The sequence below is a fragment of the Nicotiana tabacum genome, chromosome 10 (genome assembly GCF_000715075.1).
Source record: "Nicotiana tabacum cultivar K326 chromosome 10, ASM71507v2, whole genome shotgun sequence".
Taxonomy (NCBI): Eukaryota; Viridiplantae; Streptophyta; class Magnoliopsida; order Solanales; family Solanaceae; genus Nicotiana; species Nicotiana tabacum.
Genome location: NC_134089.1, coordinates 62,830,721 through 62,840,421, shown reverse-complemented (window position 1 = coordinate 62,840,421; position 9,701 = coordinate 62,830,721).

Sequence of the window (9,701 nt, the reverse complement as noted above, 5' to 3'; positions counted from 1 at the left end):
TGCAATCAACTAAGGGATGCGGGAAGAAATGAAGAATTGCTAATAGCTTATTTTGGGGAAAGCCTTATGGGAGTAGCATCCGAATGGTTTATGGATCAAGACACGTATCGCTGGTATGTCTAGGATGACATGGCACAGGACTTTGTCAAACAGTTCCAATACAACATCGACAACGCCCCAGACTGTAATTCCCTTTCAAACCTGAAGAAGAAACCAACTGAAAGTTTCAGGGAATATGCCATTAATTGGAGAGAGCACGCAGCTAGAGTTAAGCCACCTATGGATGACCACGAGCTAATCACTGTCTTTCTTCAGGCTCAAGAGCCAGATTATTTTCAAAACATGATGTCCGCAGTGGGTAAATCCTTCTCGGAAGCAATCAAAATGGGGGGAAATGGTTGAGAATGGTCTTAAGACAGGCAGAATTATAAGTCAAGCAGTTATCAAAGCTGCAACTCAGGTTGTCAGGTTGAATCTAATAATTTTAGTGACACGAATGAGAAGGACGAAGAAATCATAATGACATCAGGGTCGAGAAGAGGTCCTAGGAAAGCATCTCGAAGCTATGAGTAGCCTCATCAGGTTTCCCATGACTCCCTGGAGCACTACTATCCACCTCAGAACTCACAATACTCTGTTGCTCCACCTCAGAATGTCATCCAGCCACCAAATCACCCGAGAAGGCGAGCACGAGCACCGCAAAATCTCCACCAGCCTCCACAAAATTTTTAAATGCCCTATAATCCACATCCAAGCCAGGGGTATAGAAGGGAACAAAGGTTAAAAGATAATTTTACACTAATAGGAGAGTCATATGCAAGCTTATTTGAGAAGTTAAAGCATTATGACATGATTGCACCTATTCCTCCAAATCATGTGGACCCATGTGCAAGAAGCTTTGACCCTTCTAAAAGGTATGAATACCATTCCAATGCCCAGTGGCACAATGTTGAAAGCTGTCGAGATTTGAAAAGAGAAATAGAAAGGATGATCCAGAAAAAACTGATTGTGATCCAAGACAGTGACACCTAGAATATCGTGCAGAATCATTTACCTGCACATGATGATGCACACTTTGTGGGGATGATGCCCGGTGGCATGAAGTATGATAATCCTCTCGGGAACTTGTTGGCCGAAATTGGAGAAGGTCATGGTGATTCTGATGAGCAAATTTGTGGCTAAATGTCAAGCTTAGCAATTGAAAAGTCATTCTCTCCTCACTAGGAAGGAATCTTGGTAGTTTGTTTTGATTTTTTTCTATTATCTGGTTTATTTCAGGGTTGTGATCCATATTCTATTTGTTTTATTGAGTCAAACACTTCTATCCCTCTATTCTATTCGTGTGAGTTTTGTCTGCATGTTTTGTTGCTATTTTCATTCGTCAAGTTGTTTGTCTGTAACTCGGATTTTAGGTTGATTGTCTTGTTGTCAAATCCGTTCATCCTTTACTCAATGAAATACAGTTTGTCCTTTTGTGTCATTCTGTTCTTAGTTTCTTTCTCTCTAGTTCTAATGACATGACATGCATGCGGAAATTTTGGCCAGATCTTAGAAACTGATTTAATCTGGAATTGGATAATTGAAAAAAAAACACTTTTGAGGATGAATAAAGAGTTGAAATACTTTGGAATTAAGGTCGAGTAAAATTCACCTTCAAATCATTGTGAAGATCGGGCTTGAGGATATTGAATCAATTGAAGCTTGGTCGAAAGTTTGACATTAATGGAAGGAAAATGTCTTTCGACCACGACACACCAAGAAGACAGACATGTTCGTCAATGTTGTGATCGCGAAAAGATACTATGTTTGGCGTTTTCGAGATTGGGAGGCTCTTTTTCTGCTACCCAAACACTTTATACCCTTTGTCACCCCTTTGACCTTGTATTATTTTCTTTGACCACCCTCTTTTGGAATCAAGTTTAGAGTCAAAAGTCAAAGAAAATGATGAAAAAATGAAATAACAATAAAAGTCCATGCCCCAAGAGTACAAATCGGGGCATCTTTTAGAAAGTTCTAAGTGGAAAAAAAAAGAATTGTCAAAGGTCCATGCCCTCAAATAATAGAAGCTGGGGCAGTTTGTTTTGAAAACAAAAAGAAACAAAAAAAAGATAGAAAAAAAAAGAGAAAAGAAAAAAAAGATACAGAAAGGAAGAAAAAAAATAGTTGGGTCAGATGTTTGAACTACGTTCGACCTGATTCCTTAAAAAGGATACGAAGGCAGCCTCACGGTTCGGTCCAACCAAATAAGAATTCGAAAAAAAAATTCCAAAAAATCCCAATAGCTGAAACTGGGGCAAAGATTTTATTTCACTTTTGAAAGAATCGATTCCAAGAGTTGTAAGTCTACAACCTCCTTTACTTTGAGTCTACTTTGAGCCTTCATATCATCCCTTCTTTCCAACCTTATCTAAAAACCTTCCAAATAAAAACCTCCCGATATGGCTCCAAGAATACCAAGAGAAGCATGCAATAAGCAACGGTTGTCATGCGACATAGAACACTGTCAAGTTGCTCACAAAAGAAAAAGAAAAAGAAAAATGAGAGAGTCTTGCTAGTGAAAACCTTCACGGGCACTGTAAGGCGATGGTAAGCAGAGAAAATAAATAAGAGAGACTTGTTGGTCAAAACCCCTCGGGGTACCACTAGTCGAAAATGAGTCGTGAAGCTGATACGAAGGATTGACACGAACAAGCCCGACTTCAAAATCATAACAATAGTAAAAGGGAAGATTGGATTAGTTTGATAGATCAGGCCGTTAAGTCCAAAATGCATGTCATGATCATTAAGGCTAGTTATTGAAAAAAAACTCTTCCTTTTAACCTTCCGACAGGGGCATTTCTTGTTAATACTTGTTTCTTTGTATCATTGTGTCCTTCACTCTGAATCAGTCCTTGTCAAAACAAGTAAGAAAAGATTTCAAAATCTGCTACCAGCTTTTCAGTTGCATAAAGTACATTTTGCCAGCACACTCAGTTGTTACTTTCAACATGCCTTGAGGATTCATGCAAAGATCCCCCCAAAAGACTCTTGTCAATCAACTTGGCACAAACAAAGATAACTTGTGATTCTCTCTGAAAGACAAATTGCTCAAAAGTAGGAAGTCATTCAAGATATCAGAAAAGGTCACCTAAGCAAAGATCTCCAGTTGGGATAAGGCTGATTGAGCCACAAATACAAATGGTACTGGGTGTGAAACAATCAGAGTTGGTACAGAACAAAGACTCAAGCTGATAAGCAAAAGCCAAGCTTCTCAAGACTCAAGGCCACAAACCGACCACTACTTTTAAAACTGAAAAAAAATTCTTTATTTTAATAGGAACAAAGCAGTGCAAGGAAAGTGGTTTCAAAAAAAGAAAAAAAAAGATAAGAAAAAGAAAAAAAGAGAAGAGTTGATAAAGGGAAGTTTCTCAAATCTTTGCTTTATTTGCCTTGCTATTATGCATAAAATCTTTCCATTGGTCTTCACATTTTTTCCTCCTAGGATAAAAAGTCCTAGTCTGATAGATTCTCCCAATAAAATCTTAGTCTGATAAATTTTCTCCTAGGATTGAAAGCTTAGTCTGATAAATCTTTCTCCTAAGATAGAAGACCAAGTCTGATGAACTTTCTCCTAGGATAAGCATCTTAGTCTGATGAATCTTTCTCCTAAGATAACAAAAAAAAACCTAGTCTGATGAATCTTTCTCCTAGGACAAGAAATCTTAGTCTGATGAAACTTTCTCCTAAGATACCAAAAAAAGAAAAAAAAGACCTAGTCTGATGAACTTTCTCCTAGGATCAAAATATTAATCTGATGAATTTTTCTTCTAAGATAGAAGACCTAGTCTGATGAACTTTCTCCTAAGATGCTAAACCCTAGTCTGATGAACTTTCTCCTAGGATCAAAATCATAGTCTGATGAATCTTTCTCCTATGATAGAAAACCTAGCCCGATGAATTTTCTCCTAGGATAAACGACTTAGTCTGATGAATCTTTCTCCTAATACACCAAAAAAAAAGGACTTGGTCTGATGAACTTTCTCTTAGGAATCTTAGTCTGATAAATCTTTCTCCTAAGATAGAAGACCTAATCTAATGAACTTTCTCCTAGGATAGAAATCTTAGTCTGATGAATCTTTCTCCTAAGATAGAAAACCTAGTCTGAAGAATTTTCTCCTAGGATAAATATCTTAGTCGGATGAATCTTTCTCCTAAGATACCAAAAAAAAGGACCTAGTCTGATGAATTTTCTCCTAGGATAAACGTCTTAGTCTGATGAATCTTTCTCCTAAGATAGAAAACCTAGTCTGATGAATTTTCTCTTAGGATAATTTGAAAAAAAAAGGAAGTCTGGATTTTTCTAAAAAAAAAAGGTCAATTTTTAGTTTTCTTAAGTTATCAATCTTTAGTTTTATCGAAATCAGGGGTCCCGCCTGGAGAATAGGGTCAGTTTTAACTTTAGTCAAGCGTAGTTTATAGTTTTCCGCAAGTTCAATCTTAAATCTAGGAGATGCACTTCCTAGTTTGGGTCATTTAGGTTTTTTTAGTAGACGTATTTGCTAGTTGAAATTTTCTTGGTTTTACTCACAGGAGACACACATCCTAGTCGAGTCCTCAATTTTACTCTCATCAAATAGCAAGATGATTTATAGTTCTGCTAACAACTCACAAATCTTCCTAGTATAAACTGGAGCAGAAAAGTTTATTTTGTTTTGTCTGTTTTATTGTAGTAGCAGGTGCCCACCTGGAGAATAAGGGAACTCATTTCAGAATTCATTTCAGAGTCATTCGAAGCTTCAAGTCAGTAGCAGGCTAAGGGAATAAGGGAATTAATTTCAAGTTGCAGTCAGAAACAACAGGATCCCTCCTGAAGAATAAGGGCAACCTCCAGTCCTATTTAAGTTAGAAGTAGCAGAAGCTCGACTCAAGAATGTGGGTCGACAGGGGTCCGAGATAACCAAAAGAAGTCTCAATTAAGATTAAAAGAAAAAGAAAAAGAGAATCCAAAGTGTAGAAGCAGAGAAAATATGTGGACTGTTCAAGACATAATTGATGTCACAAGCTCCGCATGTCCCATCGTGATCTGAAAAAGCTAAAGAAGATTGAACCAACACCTGCAGCTAACAAGTATCGAGATTCAGATCAGAGTCCGCATAAAGAACCATTCAAGACTCAAGATCAAGCTTCAGAAGACTCATAGATAGGAATCTTGTAACTCATAGCTGATAGGCTTAGTTAGTCTTTTCAATTTTGATTTTTGATGTAATAACGGGACCGCGGACTGGAACCTCGACGGCACCTCAATCGGTTCTCCACCTCGGTATAATCCATCACCTCATTCACTTCTGAACTACACGTGGCATGATTCCTTTCTAGCCAAGGATATGTAGGTAGCTCAGATACCAGGGCTCGGTCGCATTCTCCTTTCTCTTAATTTTTGGTCTCTCTAAATAAGGGTCGGGTCAAAAAACCTGTCTCTTCGTTCTTTGTCTAAAAACTCTTCGCGTTTCCAGTCAAAGAGGGGCAGCTGTTGACATGTAATTTTTGACCCTCCCCAAGATTTTATACATTTTAGCGTCAATATTTAATTAGGTGTAGTATCGCAACTCTAAATAGTGTTGATTCTTTTACTTTATTTTTATCACAAAAAAGTAAAAAATTTCAACAAAAAAAATATTTTTCATCTCTAGGTTAAAGTTAATTAGTATATTTATATTTATAGTATTATAACATTTGAAAATACAAAAAAAAAAAATTAGTTTCACGTGTAGTATTTAGTTTTATATTAGTTTATTTTAATTTAGAGTGATTTTTATATTTTTATAGATACATTGTTTTATTTGGTCTTTTTAGCCTAAGTTCAAATCCAAAGGACATGGTCCAACCCAATTACCTTTAGCTCATTCTTCCCAACTCATTAGCCCTCTTAAGTGCAAGATTTAATCTTAACCATCTATTTCCTTCTAATCCAATGGTCATCATCCCTTCTCACCTCCATATAAAATACCTAATTATAGAAACTCTACCCTAAGTTTTCAATTCCTAGACCTTGCAAAAACAAAAATACCTACAACCTAGGACTCCCTATAAAATCTGTCGCAGCTAAAACTTGGAGATTGGACATTGATCTTCGAACAATGAGCCTCCCGCTTAGGATCCATATTAGAATTCCCATGCCTCTTTGTCTGGAACCTATAGTGAAAGAATAAAAAAATAAGCTAAATGCTATTACCACTCTTTGTGGTTTCGATTGGATCTGAAAGGGATCAGAAAACAATGCAAAGAAATTGCAGTAATATCAAATTCAATCAGCAGCTCAAATGTTGAGAGTTTCTTCTTCTTCTTTGCATATTCCGCCAATTACTGGAGCACCTGCTCATTTCGCTCTCTCTTTCTGGTAAATCACATCGTCGTTAACTCCAACTTCTCGCCAATTATCAGCATTTATCCGTTTAGCGTTACTTCGCTCGAGAACGTTGTTACCCAATTCGCGTAATATCAAGTTTCCCAGCTTTAAAAGGGTGTCAACTATGTTGGGTCAAGGTCATACTTGTTCTAAAGTTATTGCAGTTGTCAGATATTTGAGGTTTTAGTTTATTGTTTGACTGAGGTCGATTTGGGTTTCGAGCTTTCCGGTGTCGATTCGAGGTTTCGGGTCGCAATTTCGGTGTTTCAGTTCAAGGATTGTTGCTTTATTTAGCCCGATTGATTTGCAATTTTCAGCTTTGTTCATCAATAAAAGGTCTATTTCTCAATTTTTATTCTCATTCTATTGTGTTGTCATAGCTTGGTGCGCGTATTGGTTGATTTGTGATTCTACGTTGTTTGAGTAGCATGTCTTAGTTTTCATTTAAATTGTTTTAATTAGTTTTTATTTCGATTGTGATGCATGTAATCTTGGGTTCTTGAATAAATTCTTTTAATCGGGTAGATGGAAAAATTGGAGTTGTTTCTTTCTTTGCAAGGAATAAAAATGGGCCATAGATCGGTCTTGAACCATAAGAAATCTGGCCAAGTAATAAATCATGTTAGCTAGCCTATTTGCTTCCCAATAATTTCTTGTCCATAAATTTGGCATCAATAATCTCAAAAGATTAGGAAATAATTAAATGCGCTAGTTGCTTTAGGCGCATTATAATAAAATTATCATAGCTACGGGTTCTGTTCCCGTGACGTAGTTGTGATATATAATTTCCAAATCCGGGGGTACATTTATGTGACCCGACCACAACAACTAATAATGTTAATAATTTAAACATGTTGTAAATCGTGGATATGGTTCCCGTGACGCGATTCACAATGTATACCAAACAAACAAGTGTACGACAATCGTAACTTATTCCAGAATAATTTCATAAATAATTAAAAGCGGTCAGAAATTAAAAATGCTTAATAGGTTTAAAACATGTAATAAATCAGATAATGAGGCCAATTATTAATAGTTGAGAGACCGAGCTAAAACCACGGAATCCGGGAATGCCTAACACCTTCTCCTGGATTAACAGAATTCCTTACTCGGATTTCTGTGTTCGCAGACCATAAATAAGAGTCAAACTTCCTCAATTCGGTATTTTAAATCGGTGACTTGCGACGCCATATATTATCCTAAGTGGAGACTCTGAATTTGAATAAATAATCTCGTTTCGGTTATTGTCACTTTAATCGGAAAAAGTCCCGTATATCCCCTTTCGGGGGTGTAAAAAGGAGGTGTGACCAGGTATGTGCACAATCCTGGGCAATTCGGTAGCATTCTTGGGCGGTGCGTTGCTCGCCCCAGATGCTGAATATTCCCCACGGAATAGGAAATTTGATTACTTGATAGAAACTTGATAGGACGGCCCGCATGGTGTGTATCCATGGGCGCCCTATGATGGCGTTGTAGGTTGTTTATTGGTTCATGACGTGAAACGTTGTTTCTAGAGTGACTCCTCCGGCCAGAACGGGCAGCACTATCTCTTCGGAGGTTCGTTCAACTACATTATTAAAACTCGTTAGTGTTATGCAACGCGGTATTATTTTATCTTCGAGTCTCATTTGTACGAGGACTCGAGGATGGACAATACATGTGCCACTTCCGTCATCCACCATTATTCTTTTTACATCAGTATCCGCGACACGTAAAGTTATAACAAGTGCATCATAGTGAGGGAAAGACAAACCGTCGGCATCTGACTTATCGAAGATGATACTATATTCGAGGTCATCATACCGTTCGTGAGCGATTGACCGTTTGAGTTTGTGTGTAGTGGTGAAATTTACGTGGTTGATTGTCGTATCATCGCGGCCACCGATGATCATCTGTATAGTACGAGTGGGTGAAGGTGGTTTTGGGGGTCCCTAAGGTTGATCACGCCCTCGAGCGAAGTTAGCCCGTCCTTGATCGCTCAGTAGTTCTTTCAAGTGTCCCTGGCTTAGCATTCTTACTACTTCCTGTCGCAGGCCTATGCAGTTTTGGGTCTTATGCCCCTTTTCCTGATGGAATTCGCACAGAACATTCGATTTATGGGTGCTCAAATTTCATCTTTTGCAGCCATTGCACCTTTGTGCCGAGCTTCTCTAGTGCATACACTATTTCTGAAGGAGAAACACAAAAGTTATGAGCAGATAATAGTGGAGGCATACCTCTTTCGTTTCGATGTGGCACGACATGTCGAGGAGTGATGTCTACGTGTCATGGAGGAAGTATGATGGATGTCCAGATGTAAGACTGATGCCTCTCTCGACTGAGACGAGGTAGTTGATCACTTCGGCCAGCGTTGTGGCGATCTTTCCTTGTTTTAGTTTGGACTGATGTCAGCCATTAGATCGGACCATTGAGATCGTCCTCGTCTGCCCTTACTTAGACATAATAGGCGTTGTGGATTTCTTCCCAAGTGGTGGGAGGGTATTTCATGAGCCTATTTAACAGCTTTTTTGTCACTTTCGACCCATTCCTGCTTAACCCATTTTGGAAGGCTGCAACTGGCATCCCCTCTGATACGTTTGGTAGGCTCATTCTCACCCTGTTGAATCTGGCTAGGAAGTCCCTAAGTCCTTCGCCCGTCATCTGTCTAATGGCGAAGATGTTGTTTACCTTGGCTTCTGCCTTTTTCGCTCCTGCATGAGCGGTGACGAATTTGTCTGCCATTCTTCGAACGTTGATATTGATTGTGCTGGAAATTGTGAGCACCAAGTCAGCACTCCCCCCTGTCAAGGTTTTGCCGAACTTTTTCAGCAGCACCGATGACACTTGTTCTTTCGACAGATCGTTGCCTTTACCGGCTGTGAGGTAGTGGATTATGTGATCTTCCGGGTCCGAAGTACCATCATATATTTTCAAGTATGGTGGCATTTTGAAGGTTTTTGGAATGGCGTGGGGGGCTGCCTCTTCATTGTATGGTTGCTCGACGAATCGACCGACGTCCCATTTTGGTAGTAACTTCGGAGCGCCCGGTATTTTATCAACCCTTTCTTGATGCTCCATCATCTGATCATAGAGCGCCTTGTTCTCATTTTCCATTTCCTCCATTTTCTTTAGGATGGCTGCGAGTGCGTCGTTACCTGTATCAACAATAATATGAGTGTTACCTGTGCGTGGAGTTTCTAGTTCGCCGGCGACTATTACGGCGTCTGCATGCATTGTGCCTCCGATATCCCTTTGAACGGGTTTATCAAGTATGTTTCTCAAAGTGTTTGTCAGCCACTCTTCCAATAGCCTTTTCACAACTGGTGGTGCTTTTCCT